The 19,413-nt window shown below is 52.1% G+C and overlaps 1 long non-coding RNA gene across 1 annotated transcript; it reads right to left on the bottom strand.

Annotated features, from left to right (window-relative positions):
* Nucleotides 1-1,411: 1,411 nt before the first annotated feature.
* On the bottom strand, nt 1,412-18,407 carry LOC113904359. The gene is made up of 3 exons (XR_003514494.1): nt 17,762-18,407; nt 7,729-7,942; nt 1,412-4,409 (listed from the first exon to the last, which is right to left on the bottom strand). It is a non-coding gene; the product is annotated as an uncharacterized LOC113904359 (long non-coding RNA).
* Between the last annotated feature and the right edge of the window lie 1,006 nt (nt 18,408-19,413).

Raw genomic sequence — 19,413 nt, 5'->3', positions numbered from 1 at the left:
GATGAGACGGTTGGATGGCATCATTGACTCAATGGAAATGGGTTTGGGTGGACTCCGGGAGTTGGTGATGGACAGGGAGGCCTAGTGTGCTGCGGTTCATGGGGTCACAGAGTCGGACACAACTGAGCAACTGAACTGAACTAAGCCCTGTGAGAGTAGGCTCATGTGCTTTTTTTCTTTTTTAAGTATATTTGCACCCATCCATTAGTGATATTGGTCTTTGGTTTTCTTCTTTGCACAGTCTTTATCATCTCTATCGATTTGTATCACATTTACCTAAAAAACGGAATTTGAGATTTGTTTTCTTCCTTCGCAGTGTGCGTTTGTACATTCTCAGTCACGTCCAACTCTTTGCGACCCCATGGACTGTAGCCCGCCAGGCTTATCTGTCCATGGCATTTTCCAGGCAAGAATACTGGAATGGGTTGCCATTCTCTTCTCCAGGGGATCTTCCTGACCCAGACATTGAACCCAGGGATTGAACCCAGGTCTCCTGCATTGCAGGCAGATTCTTTATCATCTGAGCTACAGGGGATTCCCAAGTTGTCTGGTGCAACCAAAAAAAAAAAAAAAAAGGTTCTAAAGAGTTCTGCTAACTTCAGGACTGACAAGTTCATGAAGGGTGACTAAGGGTAGGGAAAGACAGCAATTTAGAGAGAAATCTCTTAACCTCCTTGGGCAGGCGTTTCTCTAGACCCCCGTCTGCTTTTGGACCCTTGCTTCAGTCTGGTTAGGTATTTGTCATACTCCCAGGCTCTCCTCACTGTCTGTCACCACCTCTCCCACCACCTTGGTCCCTGACTGACTCCCTTGCCTCCACGCAACAGGGACTAAGTTGCAGAGGGACCCATGGATAGTATTAAGTGAATAGTGGCCCTGCTTTTGGTGATTAAATTCTGCACTGAGCAGTAGGGAGCTTCCATTTTCTTGACCTGGGGCTGCGTGTCCAATATGGTAGCCCCCAGCCACATGTGGCGTTTACAGTTTACATTAACTAAAATAAAACTCAGCTCCTCGGTTCCACAAGCCACATTCAGAGTACTCAAGGGTCACATGTGACTCATGGCTGTGCTATTGGATGGTCCCATAAGTGCCAAAGAATTAATGCTTTTGAACTTTGGTGCTGGAGAAGACTCTTGAGAGTCCCTTGGACTGAAAGGAGATCAAACCAGTCCATCTTAAAGGAAGCCAACCCTGAATACTCACTGGAAGGACTGTTGCTGAGGCAGAAGCTCCAATACTTTGACCACCTGAGGCGAAGAGCTGAGTCATTGGAAAAGCCCCTGATGCTGGGAAAGATCAAGAGCAAAAGGAGAAGGAGGAAGCAGAGGATGAGATGATTAGATAGCCTCACTGACTCAATGGACATGAATTTGAGCAAACCCTGGGAGACAGTGGACGACAGAGGAGCCTGGTGTACTACAGTCCATGAGGTTACAAAGAGTTGGACTTGACCAAGTGACTGAACAACAATAATTACAGCATAACATTTCCATCTTTGCAGAAAGTTCCACTGGACAGGGCTATCTAGATGTTTCTCACTAACACCAACAAGGCCATAGGGTAATTTTGTATGTTTTAGTAAGAGGCACCCCTTCCTTAAGACACCTGACTGACCACTGCAGGGAAAAACCAAGCAGATACTCAGATCTACAAGCATGTGGTATATAACATCCACGGTTGTGCGGTGCACAACCTGCTCCAGCACATGCGGCAGTCGACCAAAGTCCTTCATCGACCCTTTGAGTTTCATTTCTCTCTGCCTTCACCACTTCAAACCATGGCCCCTTATCTTTTCCTTTCCCTTTGGGGTACAGATAGGCTGTGGTTTGCAGTTGGTCCTTGTTATTAATTTCCTGTAACTGTTGAAACAAATTACCACAAACTGGGTGGCTTTAAACAACAGAAATGAATTTTTCTCACAGTTCTGGGAGCAAAAAACAATCCAAGGTCAAGTTGTCCTCAGGGCTGCATTTTCTCCAAAGCTTCCCTTCCAGCCTCTGGTGGCTCCAAGCTTGCTTTGGCTGCAGAACTTCAGACTCTGCCTCTGTCTTCACTTGGCCTTCTCCTCTGTGTTTGCGAATTCGCCTCTTCTACTTTTTACAAGGACATTTGTCCTTGGGTTTAGGACACAGACAAATAATCCAGGATGACCTCATCTCAGGATTCTTAATGATATCTGCAAAGACTCTTTAAAAACAAGGTCACATTCACAGGTTTTGGGGGCTAGAACATGGACATATTTCTTGGGGAGCCACCCACCAACCCACTAGAGTCCTACTGTATGAGTGTCTTAATTGTAACCTCTGAAACAGGAGGGAAGGGGGCAGGATATAACCTTTAAGAGAATGACATAGTCATTGTGGATACAACATAAACTGATTAGAATCTACTAGACCCAGAATGGTGGAAGGTTTGACTTCCAGTAGACCTCGAGCCTCATTATACACTTACTGTAATATATCCATATGCTGAACAACGCACCCACTGCTGCTGTGACTGTTAGACCGACCACAGAAGACCAAAAAGTGGGCCGTGGCCCAGTTCCTAGAAATCCCCACCCCTTCTCCAAAACGGTTGGACAATCCTCTCACTCATTAGCCTAAGAATTTACCCAGCCCATAAAAACTAACCACTTGTTTTGGGGCCTCTTGCCACCTGAGATGGCCCACACTCTGTCTGTGGAGTGTGTACCTCTCTCAATAAATCTATTGACACTTCTTACTTATCACTTTGCCTCTCAATGAATTCTTTCTACACCGAGACACAAAGAACCTGATCTTCATTAAGTCCTGAGACCAGGTGTGTGATTTCAATGAAAAGACAGTGGGTTCAAGTCCCAGCTCATGGGTTCAAATCTCAATCAGAGTTTGGGCTGGGTTGGAATTCCATCGGAGTTCCACAGTTTCATCCCAGGTGAGACCAGGTGTGTGGCTTCACCTCCATCTGGATACACTCAGAAGTCCTCTGACTGATGCGTTTTTCTCTGAACTATTTGGACCCAAACCAAAGTTCCCTCACCACCAGGAGACACGCCCCTTGCTCTAGGCAGCTGTACTCCTTTCAGTACAGCAGAGGGTGACTTGCTCCTTCCCACCTCAGAACCATCTGCAGGGGTCCCCACACCTTCTCAGAGGCACATGTTCATCTCCATGGGAGAGTCTCCAGCCTTCCAAGGCCCTTACACCACCCGTAAGGACAGCTTTGCCCAGCCAGCCCGCCAAGGCTTTGGAGGACAGTGCATCGATAAAGACTGGACTGGAGACATGGAAGGAAAGGGCAGAGGAGACAGAAAAATAATCATAATAGTAATAATAAGACAGCTGCTAATACTTCCATAGCACCTACCATATACCAGGTACTATTTTAAGTCTTTTACAGCTGACAACATTGCAATCTCAACAACTCCAGGCTATAGTTGCTCTCATCCCCAGGTTAGAGGCAAGGGATCAGAGGCAGAGAGGGATTGAGGATCACCCCCAAGTCTGAGAGGGTTCAGAGCCAGGATGGGAACCCAGGCAGTACGGTTCCAACAGCCACACTTCAGTCAAGAAAAGACATTGCGTAGGCTGGATGTTTCTGGAGTCTCAGAGGAGTTGCAAGCTGTGACAGAAGAAAGGGGCTTCTGAGAAATGCTACTGAGTCAACCCTCAGCAGAGGAGGTGCAAGTAGAGCTTGGAAGTCCTTTCTAACGACGTCTGGTTAACAAACATCTGTGAGCAGACTTGGAGCCAAGAGCCACTGGGCTGGTATTACCACGTCCAGCCTCCATCTCCTCCCATGTTTCCCCATCCAGCCAACACATATGCGTGAGTCAATAGAGGAAGCTCATGACTGGAAGAAACAGAGCCTTCCCTCTCACCTCCCAGCCCCCACGCTCTCCCCACCATACTCAGACGTTTCTTGTCATCCTACTGCTGTGAGGTGCTGAGGGGGTGGAATGGTGGCCCAAGGGGGCTGGAGTGCTAGAGACACTCTGAGAAATGCCCAAGATAATGAAGGCTTGAGCCCTCTATGGGAGACATCTAAGAAAGGCTAAGGGGGCAGGGACAAGTCACAGTGTCACCTGGGGGGGTAGGCGTGGGGCATCATGGCGGCCTATATCCTCCAGTTTAACCAAACTCAACCAACCACACAGGCTGAGTTTGAGAGGCTGGTTTGCAGTCTGTCAGGAATTACCAAGTGAGCCATCCGAGAGCAGGGACCAGGGACAATCCCCAAAGTACTGCCGAGACCACCACAGTCTTGCCCAAGAGGTCACTTGGCTCTGTGAGAGGAGGGTTGAGAGCCCAGGAGATGGGGTTCCTGGTGTGGACACAGAGAAGTTCAGCTGTTTCCTTTCAGCATTTTTTTCTTGTCGAAATTTCAGTCATGAGCCAAGTCTTGGGGGTAGCAGAGGAGGCAGGAACCTAACACAGTAGAAAAACAGAGTTGACAGTAGATATTTCCTCCTGAACTAGATCGGAACTCTCCCGGGCTGCAAAGAGGCACAGAACGGACCCAGGTTTAACACTCAGAGAGGTCTGGCTGGGAATCCTGAGGCTGGCATTTCTGTGTGACCTGAGAGAGATTCCATGACCTCTCTGGGCCTCAGTTTCATCTTCTGTAAAAATGGGACTAAAAGCACCTCACAGGAGATACTTAGCAAAGCCAGGCTCTCTCATAAGCTGTCCATTCCTTCCTTTCTCAGCACCCCAGGGAGTGCTCCCATCCAACATTTCAAGCTTAAACTTCCCAAGGCAGGCCTGCCCCTCTTCCTCCCACCCTCTCCCCTCCTTGCTCGCTGGGAAAGGACACAAACACCGCTCCCACACAGCTCTGGGAGGAAGGCCCCTGAGCAGGGCTAGCAGAGCAGGGGGCCTGAGGGGCTGGAGGGTCTTTGGCTGGCCCAGAGGCCTCAGGCAGGCAGGCTCCATTCACCTTCAGAGGAGAGATCACAGGACCCTCACTCAGGGGTTTCCCAGAATCCTGGGGAGCAGACCCCTCCCCAGGGTACCTGTGGGCAGCACACACAACTAGTCGCCCAGTGAATGCCTACAGATTGGCATGGCAGCCTTGCAGGAAAGGCCCACGGGCATTCGATGACCTCAGCCCCAGAGAACGTGGGGGCAAGTCAGCGTCGGGCCTGAAGGAGAGGTCAGTGCAGGCTGGCCCGTCTGCCGGGTCAGCTGCGGTGTGGCTCAGTGTTACTCTACTCCAGGGGGTCAGGGCGACCTCTCAGGCCCACGGGAGGTGGCCTGCGGTGTGGTCGGGGGCCCTGGCGCACTTGGAGATGTGTTGGCAGCTGCCCAGAGAAGCCTGAACTGTTTCCAGGTTGTTTTCCAGGCTTCCTTCTGCAGCTGCTGGGCCCTGCCTATTCCCTCCAGGGAGCCAGAGCTCCGAGAAGAGGCCCAGGGCCTTTTCCCAGGGCCCTGGGAGGCAGGCCTGGAGCCAGAGGCCTGGTCTCCCTGGAGTCCCCGACACCAGGCACCAGGCAAACAAGCCAGGCTCTTTTCCAGAAGTCACTTCTCCGCCTTCGCCTACTGGAGTGGATGGGAGGCCCATCCAAGGTGGCCAGATTGAGCAACTGAAAATACATGATGGCCAGCTCAATTTAAATCTCAGTTCATCAATGAATATTTTTTTTTCATATAGGTCTGTCCCATGCAATATTTGGACCATGCTCTCATACTAACAAAATGCTCGTTGTATTATCTAGAATTTACATGCAACAGGCCTCCTTGTGTTTCATCTGGCAACCCGGCCCCACCTCATTCTTCAAATTCTACGAATATCCCCCTTCTCTGCTTCTTATCTGGGAGGAGATATTTGAACCTTAGGGCACCCTGGTTATTTTTCATGTTATTGTGGATTTAACCTGGTCTTAAAACTCTGGAATATCACTGATGTTTGTAAACATTTTTGAAGCTCATCTATTTTATTAACTGGCTCAGACAGTAGAGAGTCTGCCTGCAATGCAGGAGACCCAGATCCCTGGGAGAAGGGAATGGCAACCCACTCCAGTATTCTTGCCTGGAGAATCCCATGAACAGAGGTACAGTCCAGGGGGTTACAAAGAGCTGGACATGACTAAATGATTTCATCTCACAGTCACCTACTGTAATAAAAACCTCCAAAAAGTTTTAAAAATCAAAAACTTCCAATGGATAATTTCTTTACCTGCACATTTCTTTCTTACTTGTGTTACTCTGGTATGTTTTGGAAATGCCCTGCTAGTATATAGGAAAGCATCCTATTCTTACCTTATTATCGGTGCTAAAGGAAAATACTCTTTACCTTTCTCTTCTGTTGCTTTTAAGAAAAGCCCACCTTCCACCATGTACCCTGTTTCCCTTTGAAAAGGGAGGCTGCTAGGTTGGTCCCATCTCTCTCAAAAGGGGAGCTCACAGGTGAATGACAGACACCCCTTGTGTGTGGACACTGTTGAAATTACTCTCTGGACTTGGAATGTCCTAAGGGCCAGGGTCAGAGAAGATCTCCAGTGAGGCATGCTTGGGGCTTTGCAAATGTGTCTCATTCACTTTTGTCTCCTGTTCCTTTCCCCACAACCCCCAACCCCGCCCCTACCCACAGTACTCCAAGTAGCAACATTGCAACATCCAATGGCACAGGGGTAGACATAGGTACAGAGGTTCCAGGTCTCTGCCTCTGGGCATCACGGCAGGGACCTGAGTGTGTGTTAGTCGCTCAGTCGTGTCCAACTCTTTGCAACCCCACGGACTGTATCCTGCCAGGCTCCTCTGTCCCTGGGATTCTCTAAGCAGGAATACTGGAGTGGGTTGCCATTCCCTTTTCCAGAGGATCTTCCTGACCCAAGGATCAAACCAGGGTCTCCCACACTGCAGGCAGATTCTTTACCATCTGAGCCACCAGAGAAGCCCGGCAGGGACCTGATAAAGTATTAGCCACTCAGTCGTGTCCGACTCTTTGTAACACAGTGGATTGTAGCCTGCCAGGCTCCTCTGTCCATGGGATTTTCCAGGCAAGAATACTGGAGGGGGTTGCCATTCCCTTCTCCAGGGGCTCTTTCTGACCCAGGGATTGAACCTAGGTCTCCTGCACTGCAGGCAGATTTTTTTACTGTCTGAGCCACCAGGGAAGCCCCTAATGCAATACAGAGGCTCTTAACACTGAGGGTCTGCCCTGGCAGCCCCCTGGCCCCTCCAAGACCCATCTGTTCCTCTGGGTCCCTGGGGAAGAACCTTTGGGAACATCCAGTCCTCTCCAGGCAGCACCCTGGCAAGGGCCCAGCCTGGGGCCTCTTTGCCTCACAGGGGAGCCAGTGCCTGCCCTGCCCAGCATCCTCTGACGCAAGCTGTCTTCAGCCACGCCAGGCAGGGCCTCCTGGGCCAGCCTGCACCACTCCCTCCCTCCTCCCCACTGCCTCCTCCCACGCCTCCCTCCCAGGATTCCCGAGGACTTTGTCAGGAGTGTCTCACACCGACATCACACCCACCTTGGCTCACAGAGAGCGTGAGACAATGTATCTGCCACCCAGGGGTGGCTCTGGTGAGCCTCCAGGTTGCCACCTGGGCAAATGACTTAATAGCACTCACCCACCTGCCCCACAGCCTAGCCGGGAGGTTTTCCCCCATCTTGCATCATCTTCTTCCATCTCTTAGGGAGCAAAGTGGCTAAGCTCCTAGTCTGAGATTGAAATAGCTGGGTTCTAACCCTGACTCTCTCACCAAGTGCTTGCTTGACCTCTCAGTATCTCCATTTTCTTACCTGTGAAAGGGAGGTAATCATCAGCTCTGCTTCCTAAGGCTGCTTCAAGGATGAAATGAGGCAAGTAAGGAGCATGTAAGGAGCTCAGAAAAATTCCTGGCACATAGTAAATGCTTACTAAACGTTAGCTGTTCACCATTTTCTAGACTTGCCAGATGTCTTCTGTGGTCACCAGTGTTTGGTCTCTGCAGTGGGCAGCACACAACACCAGGCACTAAAGGGGAGACAAAACAGCAACATGGTTGTTCTCATCCTCTGCGTTCGGGTCCCCTTGGAGGAAATCTGAAAGCACCTACATAGTAGATTCCTCTTGTGCTTTGTGGACACTTTTCCATGAATCCTTTGAATGCTCTTCCTGTATTTGGGTAAAATCCCACATTAGATGCCCATCCTCCCCAAGATGAGAAGCCAGAAACTGAATTTCCCAGCCTGCCCTGCAGCACGGAACAGGTTCATGACCCAGGTTCCACCAATCAGATACATTCACCAGAGACCTTGAAGAAGTAGGAGACTGCAGGCACCTCAAAGGCAACTGACTCGCCTTCATACTTTCCTATACGTCTCTGTAGAGGTTGTTATGAATTGAATTGTGTCCACCTCCCAGAGAAGAAAGCACACTGGAGTCCTAACCCTTTGTACTTCAGAACGTGACCTTGGTTGAGGATAAAGTCTTTCCAGAGATAATCAGTAAGACCATTAGCTGCTGCAGCTGCCGCTGCTAAGTCGCTTCAGTCGTGTCCAACTCTGTATGACCCCATAGACAGCAGCCCACCAGGCTCCCCCGTCTCTGGGATTCTCCAAGCAAGAACACTAGAGTGGGTTGCCATTTCCTTCTCCAATGCATGAAAGTGAAAAGTGAAAGGGAAGTCGCTCAGTCGTGTCCGACTCTGAGCGACCCCATGGACTGCAGCCTACCAGGCTCCTCCATCCATGGGATTTTCCAGACAAGAGTACTGGAGTGGGGTGCCATTGCCTTTTCTGAAGGCCATTAGGGTGGGCTCTAATTTTATATGAGTGGTATCTTTATAAAAAGGGGAAATTTGGACACACAGACACACGGGGAGAACGCCGTGTGAAGACGCAGAAAGAAATCGGGGTGACTCAGAGGGAGCCAACCCTGCCAAGACCTTGATCTCAGATAGCTAATGTCTAGAACTGTGAGAAAATAACATTTCTGTTGCTTAAGCCACCCAATCTGTGGTGCTTTGTTAGAGCAGCTATAGGAAATGAGTGCAGAGAAGCTCCCAGGCTTTTGTGTCAAATGTAAGCTCCTGAGAGCAGGAACTGTTGTTTCTTTTCTGGCACCTAGATGGGCGCCCAAGAAATATATGTTCAGTACATGAATGTCCTCTTCATAGTTCACAACACAGGACAGAGAAAAGCCCTGCGTTCCAAGACTGCCCGCTTCTCATCCACTACTACTGGCTTCAGTGGTGGTCAGAGGACCACGCCCGCCCCTCCTGCTTGCAGAGGCCGCAGGGCCCACCCGATGCAGTAGGGTTGCAGGAGCTGTGCGGACCGCCCTGCGACCCTGTGGCTCTTGGCCTGACTGACTGATGAGAGAGCGTAGAAAAAGTATTCTCTTAACTTTTTTTCATTTGATTTTTTACCTTTTTTATTGGAGTAGAGTTGATTTACCAACTCTTTCATTGTAAAACCCAAAGCCCACCAGGCCCAGGGAAGATTTCAGTAACTTAGTGACCCATCCTTTTCAATGGCAAGGCATAGCCGCCCCAGGGGATCTGTGAGCATCAGCAAAGATGTACTGTGGTCAGTACAACGGTTCTTGTTACATGTGGCTAGGCCTGACTTCTTTGGGGCCTAGTCTTAACTTCTTGAGGCAATGGCTTGGGGGAAGTGGAAGGGTCTGCACAATAGAGTTGACTAGTCGACTATGGTTGGGCAGGACCTTCTCTCATTTAAACTGGGAGCTAATGAATGTGTGTGTGTGTGTGTGAGCGCACACATTAGTGTGTCTGTGGTGGGGGAGGGGAGTGGACCTAAGAAGGCTCTTTCTCAGAGGAAGAAAAGGCAGATGCCCATGTCCTGTGGAGTTAAGCGGCCTGTCCAGGCCTTTCTCCATCCTCATGTGCAGACCAGAGGATAAGGAGGGCTGAAGCCACCCAGACGGGTCACCAGGAGTCCACGGTGGGGCGGTGGTTGGGGGGTGGCGCCTGCCCAGCAGGCTTCAGCCTCCAGGCCACACCCAGGACGATCTGGGAACGGGCCTCCTCCTCTGTCAGGAAACGTGAGCCTCCCGCTTGCACACGGGACGGGTGTGTCCCTCACACTGAGCCCTTTGTGCCCAGGGGGGAGAACGCTGGCCCTGGTTTGTTCTGGCGGTTGCCCAGGCCCTGCCCACCTGCAGCCACCCCACCCAGGGGCTCCCTGCCTTTCTTCTCTAGCTGCCCCACCCTTCCTCACAGCCTGCAGCCGCCCAGCGGAGGGCAGGGCACTAGGGAGGAGGCCTGGGCTCCGCCGGAAGGGCAACCTCAGGAGCTGCTGGCTGGAGACCTGGGATGACTCCGAGGACGGCTCCTGGCCAGGAGAGGGCTCTGGGGCTGGCTCCCCAGGCAGACAGCGAGGTGGCTGCGGACGGCCCCCACCCCCTGAGCACCGTCGCTTCCTGTTCACTCTGCCCGGGTCAGGCAGGACACAGCACCATCCGGCTCGTTGCTGGGGAGACACTATCACCGGAGGAGGTCCACGATTATAGCTGCAACCGTTCGTGTTCCTTTAAAAAATTTAAAAAAAAAAAAAAAAACCCACGACAAATCTCATGCTTGTCGGAGTCTTCCTCCTTCGCTGTCAGATCCCATTATGAATTCGTGGCACTTTCTGTTGAGAGTTAATTACACGTTGTATGAAAGATACAGGGCTTCCTTTGACATTTCTTTCCCTCGATGGGCCCTAACCCTTTCGGAGGACTTCCTGCGCTCCCTCCCATTGCCGCAGGGAAGAAGGTCTGTCTGGCCCGGCCTCCCCAGCGCCCTACTCTCAGCCCGAAGGCTGGGGGCCTACCAGAGTTGGTGAGTGGACGAGGGTCCTGCCCACCCAGCTCTCATTTCCCATCCACTCAGGCCAGAGCGCTGGGGATTACGACACAGCACAATCGGAAGGTGTTATTGAAAGATGGCCACGCACTTTGCCGATTTTTTTGCCCGCCCCACCCCCCCCAACCTCTGCCCTCCTCCCACCCAAACAGGTCGGGTCAGGCACAGGGCGACCTGCTTCCTGAAGCCATCATTCTAGAGAGGGCCCTGGGAGGGGCCACGCCCCTTCCAGGCTGAGGCAGAGCTCCACAGCTGCTGGAGCTCTCAGTTCCTTTTTTTTTTTAATCATGGCTGTCTTCATTCTCGGGATATTTCGTTCTCCCGGTGGCTCATCTTTTCTCCCTGAAGCAACAGTGTGGACTAATACCCTGAATGCTTGCCTCCTGTGGTGTTGAGTTTCACCTACTGACAAGATGGCTAATTGCACAGCTGCCTCCTTTCTCTCCCCCCACCCGAAGCTACAGCTCCTCTGGGTCTGGACAAGTCACAGCCTACAGGACCCGGAGGGTGTTCTCAGCCAGCCCCTGCCCTAAGCTGGCACACACCTCAAAGTGGAGAACCTTCCGTCTTCTAATATCGTTCCCCTAAACCATTCAGTTCAGTCGCTCAGTCGCATCCGACTCTTTGCGACCCCATGAACTGCAGCGCACCAGGCTTCCCTGTCCATCACCAACTCACGGAGCTTACTCAAACTCATGTTCATCGAGTCGGTGAAGCCATCCAACCATCTCATCCTCTGTCGTCCCCTTCTCCTCCTGCCTTCAATCTTTCCCAGCATCAGGGTCTTTTCCAATGAGTCAGTTCTTCCCATCAGGTGACCAAAGTATTAGAGCTTCAGCTTCAGGTTGTGAGTTAAAAGTGATCACATCTATAATTACGATGCTGAACTAACGGCATGTGGAATACATGCTTGGTAATAGGGCAAAGCTTTTCCTGTGGGCCGGCATTCTCCTGCAACTGCTTTTCTTAATTCCATCCTAGGTCAGGGGCTTCCCTGGTGGCTCAGACAGTAAAGAATCTGCCTGCAATGCCGGTTAGACCTGGGTTCAATCTCTGGGTCAGGAAGATCCCCTGAAGAAGTGAATGGCAACCCACTCCAGTATTCTTGCCTGGGAAATCCCATGGACAGAGGAGCCTGGCGGACTACAATCCACAGAGCTGCAGAGTTGGACACGACTGAGGGACTAACACTTAATCACTTACCAGGCTAGAGTCTGGAATGTTAACTCGTTTTCATTATTTGCCTAACATAAATTAAGACACACCACCTGCTGTTGCTTAATTCCAAAATAAAATATAATTATGAATTTTCTATTGTTTTGAATATTTGGTGTGCAGCTTCCTGTTCTAGGGAGAACCAAGAGTGAACTTTATAAAAAGAATAACTTCCCTGTTTATTTGGTTTTATTCCTCAAAACGACTGATGTGAGAAACCATGCTGGATCCATGCTGGATTACTGATGAGTGGGTATCCCTAGCCTCTAAGATAAAGGGAATTCAAACTCAAGTGCGCAGAGCCTGTAAGAATGCAAATTCCTGGGCCCAGTTTAGTAGGCCTGGGGTGGGGCCTAGAATTCTGCATTTTTAAATAAGCATCATGGGTAATTCTGAGGCAAGGAGCCATCCAGCTACATGTTGAGAAATTCTAGAGAGGTTACGGCTGTGGCTTATAAACACAGAAATCAGCAGGACACCCAGCAGCTGCTACTCTCCTCCCAGCTAGAACTTTCCTGGAATGTATATTCCAGGAAACTATTTATATATCTATTTTTAAAATAACATTAGGGCTTTTTTCTCCTTGGTTATCAAGCTAATGCAGAGAACATATATAGCTCCATAATAATAATTTTTAAAAAAATCACTCATTATCTCTCCTAAGAAGGGGGGAGACTGTTAACATTATATTGATTCTTTTCTTCCGTGTCCATTTTTTAAATAAATTTGACAACATACGGAATATATCATTTCATTTTTTCCATGTTTCAAAATTTTTTTCCTGGAAATATCATTTCTAAAAGCTATTAGCACCCCCTCACGTAGGATGCGGCTTATTTTAATAACCATCCTTAACTGTTGGACGTTGAAGTTGTTTCTAGTAAACAACACTGAGAAGACCTCTGTGCATTAAGTTTTACGACATTTTTGATGCTTTTCTCCAGCTGGATTCCTAGTGGTGCATCGCTGGATTAAAGGATATAAGTGTTCCTGAGATTCCTGACAGGTGGATGCTAACTTGCTGTTTCTATCTGCCCCCTTGCTGGCACAGGGCAAGACACCCATGTTGACTACCCTCTTGGCCTGTGCAGCAGCCCGTTTATCAAAGGCATCACTCTTACCACATGTTACAGGCTGAACTGTTTTCCCTTAGAACGATACTGTGAAATCCTAAACACCCTCCCCCCGGCCAGTACCTGTGGATGTGACCTTATTTGGAAACAGGGTCTTTGCTGGTGTAATTAAATTAATAAGAGGTGATTGGAGGACTTTTCTGATGGTCCAGTGGCTGAGACTCCGTGATGCCAATGCAGGGGGCCTGGTTTGATCTCTGGTCAGGGAACTAGATCCCACATGCTGCAACTAAAGGCCCTGTGTGCCACAACTAAGACCCGGTGGAGCCAAATAGGGTGGCGCCAGAGATAAAGAACCCGCCTGCCAATGCAGGAGACATAGGAGACGTGGGTTTGATCCCTGGATCAGGAAGATCCCCTGGAGGAGGACATGGCAACCCACTCCAGTATTCTTGCCTGAAGAATCCCACGGACAGAGGAGCCTGGCGGGCTACAGTCCATAGGGTCGCGAAGAGTTGGACACAACTGAAGCGACTTAGCATGCACAAATAAACAGAAATAAATATTTTAAAAAAAACAAAGAAGAGGCTATTAGGGTGGGCCCTTATTCAGTGTGACTGGGGTTCTAATAAAGAGACCGCCACGTGAAGATGCGCACAGAACGCCATGTGCTAACAGAGGCAGAGAATGGGGTGAAGTAGCTGCAGGCCAAGGAATGCCAAGGATTGCAGGATGTGTTGAAAGAGCCTAATAAATGCTTATTCATTGAGTCAAATCCAAGAATTTGAAGGAAAAGTGCCGAGTTTATATTCTGGGTACCCCTGTGCCAGGTGAGATGTGACCCTGAGGGAAAACACTAAGTCAGACCCTGCTCCAGTGGGTGATGGGTTCCAGAGCCTCATGCCGGGCCCTGAACTCGAGTGAGGGACCTTCCTTGCAAGAGACAAGGAGGGATTCTACCCAGAGTCTCAGAGGGAGCAGGGCCCTGCAGATAACTCCAGCCTCTAGAATTCTGAGCAAATACATTTCTGTTGTTTTAAGACACCCAGTTTGTGGTTCCTTGGTTATGGAGTCCTAGGAGAATATACTATACATTCTCTGGACTGGTGTCAGATGGGCTAGAAAGAGCTGAAAGGGAAAGTGTTAGTCACTCAGTCATGTCCAACTCTTTGCCACCCCATGGACTGTAGCCAGCCAGGCTCCTCTGTCCTTGGGATTCTCCAGACAAGAATACTGGGGTGGGTTGCCATGCCCTCCTCCAGGGGATCTTCCTGACCCAGGGATCAAAACTGGGTCTATCTGCATTGCAGGCAGATTCTTTACTGTCTGATCCACCAGGGAAGCCCAGAAAGAGCTGAGGTGAGGTGCAAAGGGCAGTTCTTACTCCCTCTACCAATGGTGCTCAATGCAGCCCGTCAATCTGTCCTTCCTGGGAATGTGATCTGCTCCCATTCTCAGAAGCAAGACTCCAGGGCCCGGTGTAAGGCTCTGGGACCCACGGGAGCAGGGTCTGATTTAGTGTTTTCCCTCAGGGTCACATCTCACCTGGCACAGGGATACCCAGAATATATATTTTTCACTTTTCCTTCAACTTGGATTTTACTCAGTGAATAAGCATTTATTAGGTTCTTTCAACACCTCCTGCATTAAAGGCTCAAACATGCCAATGTCTGGGCAAAGGTCATCTTTGTCACTGATTGGGCCTCAGAATGATTCATTATCAGGTTCTCTCAGGCCTGAAATCTACCATTGGCTGGCAGATTGTGCTGCTCTTAAATTCCTTACCTCTCCTAGAGATGTTGGTCTTTTTGCGCCAGTGGCTTCTGAAAAATAGCTCAACATTCTCTCAATTTGACTTTCTTGACCCTGGACAGAACCTAGACCTAAAGGATCCCAAAGGAGAAGATTATACACTTCAGGAAGTTGTTACCCCCAACAGCTAAAAACCACTTAATTTTTATTGGAGTATAGTTGGTTTACAACGTGGTGGTAGTTTCAGGTGTACACTGGGCACCCACCAGCTGTCAACTACTTCCTCTGGTCCTCCACAGAGCCCTAAGAAGTAGGTATAAGGATCTCTGTTTTACAGAAGAAACCTAGGCACAGACAGATCAGCAGGTGGCCCAAGGTAGTAGAGCTCAGACACGGAAAAACCAAAGCTAGAACCACATTTTCTCACACAGAGGGTTCCTGGCCCTCTGCTCCACTGGTCAAGGACAACTGGAGGTTAGCTTTTCAGTGGCATGACGAATGCTACCATGCGGTGCCAGATGTTTTGAGGAGTTATGCCAAATCCTTTGAGGCAGACGTTCCTAGTTTGGCTCGGTTTCCTCTCCAACTTTTCTGGCATGTGCAGTGATACAGAACTTGGTTACATGACTCCCTGAAAACAGACTGATCTCTGCCAATTCGTCTCCTAATTTCGTATCTCACTTTCAATATATCCATTCCCCACAAGTTGCGAGGAAAATGAGTCCTCCAAATGCATACGAGGAATCTCATATTCAACAACACGCTTGGAAAACGTTTTGTGAAGGAAGGCAGCCCCTACTTTGTCTGTTGTAGCACTGCGGAATTTACACATGACATGTTAGCTTCAGTTAGGGCCACCCGCGTTCCTGGGTGCGCAGGTACAGTCAGTGGGCGGGTTGCCTTTAGTGAGGTACACTTAGGCCCCATTGACCCTCTGCCTGGTGACAGTGTTAGCCACTCGGTCGTGTCCGACTCTTTGTGACCCCATGGACTTTAGCCTGCCAGGCTCCTCTGTCCCTGGGATTCTCCAGGCAAGAATACTGGAGTGGGTTGCCATTCCCTCCTCCAGGGTCCCCGATCCAGGGATTGAACTCGGGTCTCCTGCATTGCAGGCACACTCCTTTACCGCCTGAACCACCAGAGAAGCCCATAGGGAAGGTTCTAAGGAGAGGCACATAGGCTCTTCCTGCTGAGCAGCTTCCAGGGGTCCATCAGGTGAACAAGCCAGGGTCACAAAGGCTGAGCTGAGTCGTGAGGCAAAGGGCAGGGTGGGTCAAAACTCAGGATGAGGATCTCATGGAGGCAGCAGACACAGCAAACAGGAAGCGACCTCAGACACGAAAGAGGCTGCCAGGCCAAGCGTGGGGCAGAAGAGGACGGAGCTGACAGCTAATTCACTTCCTCACGCGTTCCACCAGGAAGGAGTTGCAAAGATGAAACTCTGGGCCTTTTCAGCAGGCCTCTGGGTAGAGAGGGAAGCTGAAGACAGCAAAACCTCTCTCTCTCAGGCCAAGCAGAGCGTGGGAAGGGTGACAGTGCAGCTGCCAAGGGCCATAGGCACACAGATCAGGGAGTGGGAGAAAAGAGATTGACAGAGGTGATAACTGCCTCTCTGACACACACGTGAGAAAGCAGAATCTGAAACAGTGGAGGAGGCAGCCCCTACCAAGGGCGTTCTCAGCATGAAGAAAAAAAAAAAAAAGTGGAAGTTGGGGGTTGCAGTGTTTCTGACTTCAGTATCCGACCAGAGCACCCTGCTGCACCTGGCCTCAGCTCCCAGGATAAACCCCCGTTGGTCCAGCCCACCAACTTCCCCCGAAGTGCAAACACCCAGGGCCCAGGACCTTCTGCTCCTAACTAACAGCGCCCATGAGGATCCCCAGCCAGTCCTTCTGCTCTTGGATGCCACAGGGCTCTGCATCTTGACCCACCTCAGCAAATGAGACCCCCTGGTTTCCCAAAAGCTGTCATTTTTACCTCTTCTACAGAGGTCCAGAGAGAACTTCCCAGGAGTCCAGCTCAATGTGGTTTTGACCCGGCAGGAATGAGCCACCCGCCTGCACACTTGGGAGAAGGCTGGGCACGAGGGGAAGGGGGCCGGGAGCTCTGCTCTGCCTGGGTCTGAAAGAGGGTCATACAGGGTGAGAGGCAGCTCACGTGGTCCTGGGAGGCCGCACTGACAAACAGCTCTGCACAGACCCGGATGGGTTCTGGGCACCCAGCTGTTGTGCTCCTTCTGGCTGCAAGATGAGACCCGGACATCCCCTCCTGGGGCTGGCATCACTTGCTGAGCCGTGGCTTTGGAAAGAAGGGCAAGTCAAATCCCAAAAAGAGATTGAGAATGAATTCCAGCTGGAAGCCCCCCACCCATGGCAGCTGTATAGGGTGGGGTGAGATGAGGTGGACTCAGAGGGGAGGAAACCCAGGCGCCTGTGGAGGTCTGCTGGCTTTCTGTCTTCCTGGCTCCTCTCCATTCCTTCCTGTCTGACAAGGGCGGGGCAAAGGGTCAGGGAACTTCTAGGTGCAAGTGGGTGCTCTTTAAAAGATCTTTTGTCCTTGAGCAACCTAAAAACCTTGTGGCTCAGCTGGTAAAGAATCCACCCGCCATGAAGGAGACTTGGGTTCGATCCCTGGGTTGGGAAGATCCCCTGGAGAATGGAAAGGCTACCTACTCCAGGACTCTGGCCTGGAGAATTCCACGGACTGCATAGTCCATGGGGTCGAAAAGAGTGGGACACAACTGAGCGACTTTCACTTTCACATCCTAGAACCACAGGAGGCAGCCTCTCGAAGCGATTGCTGAACCCAGACAGTGGCAGACCATCGCCCAGCCTCTTACCCAGAGCAAAAAAAAGCCCAGACTCCACCTTCCTTTCTGCAGCTAATCCATTTTCTCTCCTCAGGATTTTGGCCTAGTACCTCAGGTAACAGGAAACTCACCTTTCCAAGGATTGCAGTTACGTCCTTGGCAGGTTCTTAAGATTCTCCTTCCTTCTTTTTGTGCTTCCTTTTTTTCTTCCTACCACTCTCCTCACCTTCACTGGATGGCCACCCACCCCCAGTTTACTCAGTCTCTCAAATTCTTCGACCCCTGGACAGATATCCTCTTTGAGGTGGTGGTGGGCAGGGGCGGGGTGAGATAGAAGACCCTTCAACCTCAACCCCATCCCACCGCGGTCAGAGGAGGCAACCAGGTTGCTGCTGCTGCTGCTGCTAAGTCGCTTCAGTCTTGTCCGACTCTGTGCGACCCCAGAGACGGCAGCCCACCAGGCTCCCCCGTCCCTGGGATTCTCCAGGCAAGAACACTGGAGTGGGTTGCCATTTCCTTTAGGCCAGGGCATTTATGCAAGGCCATCCCTGAGCAGGCAGGGCCGTCCGTCCGAGGCTAGGCCAGAGCTGCTCCCATCAGAGGGATCTTGGGCCGCCCTCTCCAGACACGAAGGTCCCCGGCTGGCCTTGGGCCGAGCGTGTCCACTCGCGGCGCATCTCCTCCCCCAGAAACGTGGCCTGGGGCCTTTCCCAGCAGCGGCCTCTCCCTCCCCCACGCCTCCGCGAGCCACCCACCCCGCGCCGGCTCCAGCACGTGGCTCTGGGCGCAGGTTTCCTCTCCGCCCCGGCCGCTCTGCAGGGTGGTTTTCACCCTCTCGGTTCCCCCTAACCGCCCCCCGCACCCCCAACCCCCGTGACTTCTTGTAAAAAAAAGCTTCGCTGGTCCCCACCCACCTCCACCCTCCCGCGGCTGCCGGACCCGGCCGCCCCGCCCCCTCCGCCTCCCCCGGAGGCAGCGCTTTCTCCCCGCCCCTGGCAGCGGGCTCGGCTTCGGAAACTGTTGACTCAGAGGGTGGCCGGGCGGCCAGCGTCTGATGTCAGCTTGGACTGGGGCCAGGATCGGAGGGGCACGGGGAGGAGAGCGCCGCAGGCGGGCGGGAACCGGGGGTGGGGTGGGGAGGGAACTAGAGGCGGGAGGAGCCCGTTGCCCCGCGCGGGGCGCGGAGAGGGGTCCGCCCGGGGCCGGTGGGGGTGGGGGGCCTGCGCTCGGCGTCCCGACTCGGCGCTGCGCGCTCGGGGACTGCGGCTGCCCGGGCGCCCGTGAGTCACGGTGCGTCACCGGAGCAGATGCCTCGGCGCGGCTGGAGGCTCCCGAGCTCCCGCTGACTCATCAGAAAGCCCTGCCGCGCGGCCCGGGAGGCGGGAAGCCGGGGGGTGGAGGGCGGGAGGAGGGAGCGGCTCGGGCCGGCGGCCGGCGAGGTCATCTGAGGCGCTCAGAGCCGGAAAACCCCAAGGAGGCGTCTGCGGCAGGGGGAGCGCTGGGCTGGGCGCGGCCGAGGGGAGCGGGGACCACTGGCAAGCTGCCGGGGTCACCTGCGGCGTGAGCCGGCGATGGGCGACCGCAGGAAGGAACAAGGCCCCCCAACCGCCGGCACTGGACGGGCCGCCTCCGGGACCCCCTCCCCTTCCGCGATCGCGGCGTGGACATCCCGCGGCGCGGGACCCGGGGTGGGGGTGGGCTCCAGGAGCAGGCGGCCCCGCGGCACCAGCGCTGACCCCCGACGGCCCTCCGAAGTGGCGGGGTCCCACCCTCCCCCCCCTCT

This window comes from Bos indicus x Bos taurus, chromosome 14 (assembly GCF_003369695.1).
Source record: "Bos indicus x Bos taurus breed Angus x Brahman F1 hybrid chromosome 14, Bos_hybrid_MaternalHap_v2.0, whole genome shotgun sequence".
NCBI lineage: Eukaryota > Metazoa > Chordata > Mammalia > Artiodactyla > Bovidae > Bos > Bos indicus x Bos taurus.
Note: the sequence above shows the minus strand (reverse complement) of the source record. Positions and strands in the feature narration are given on the sequence as shown.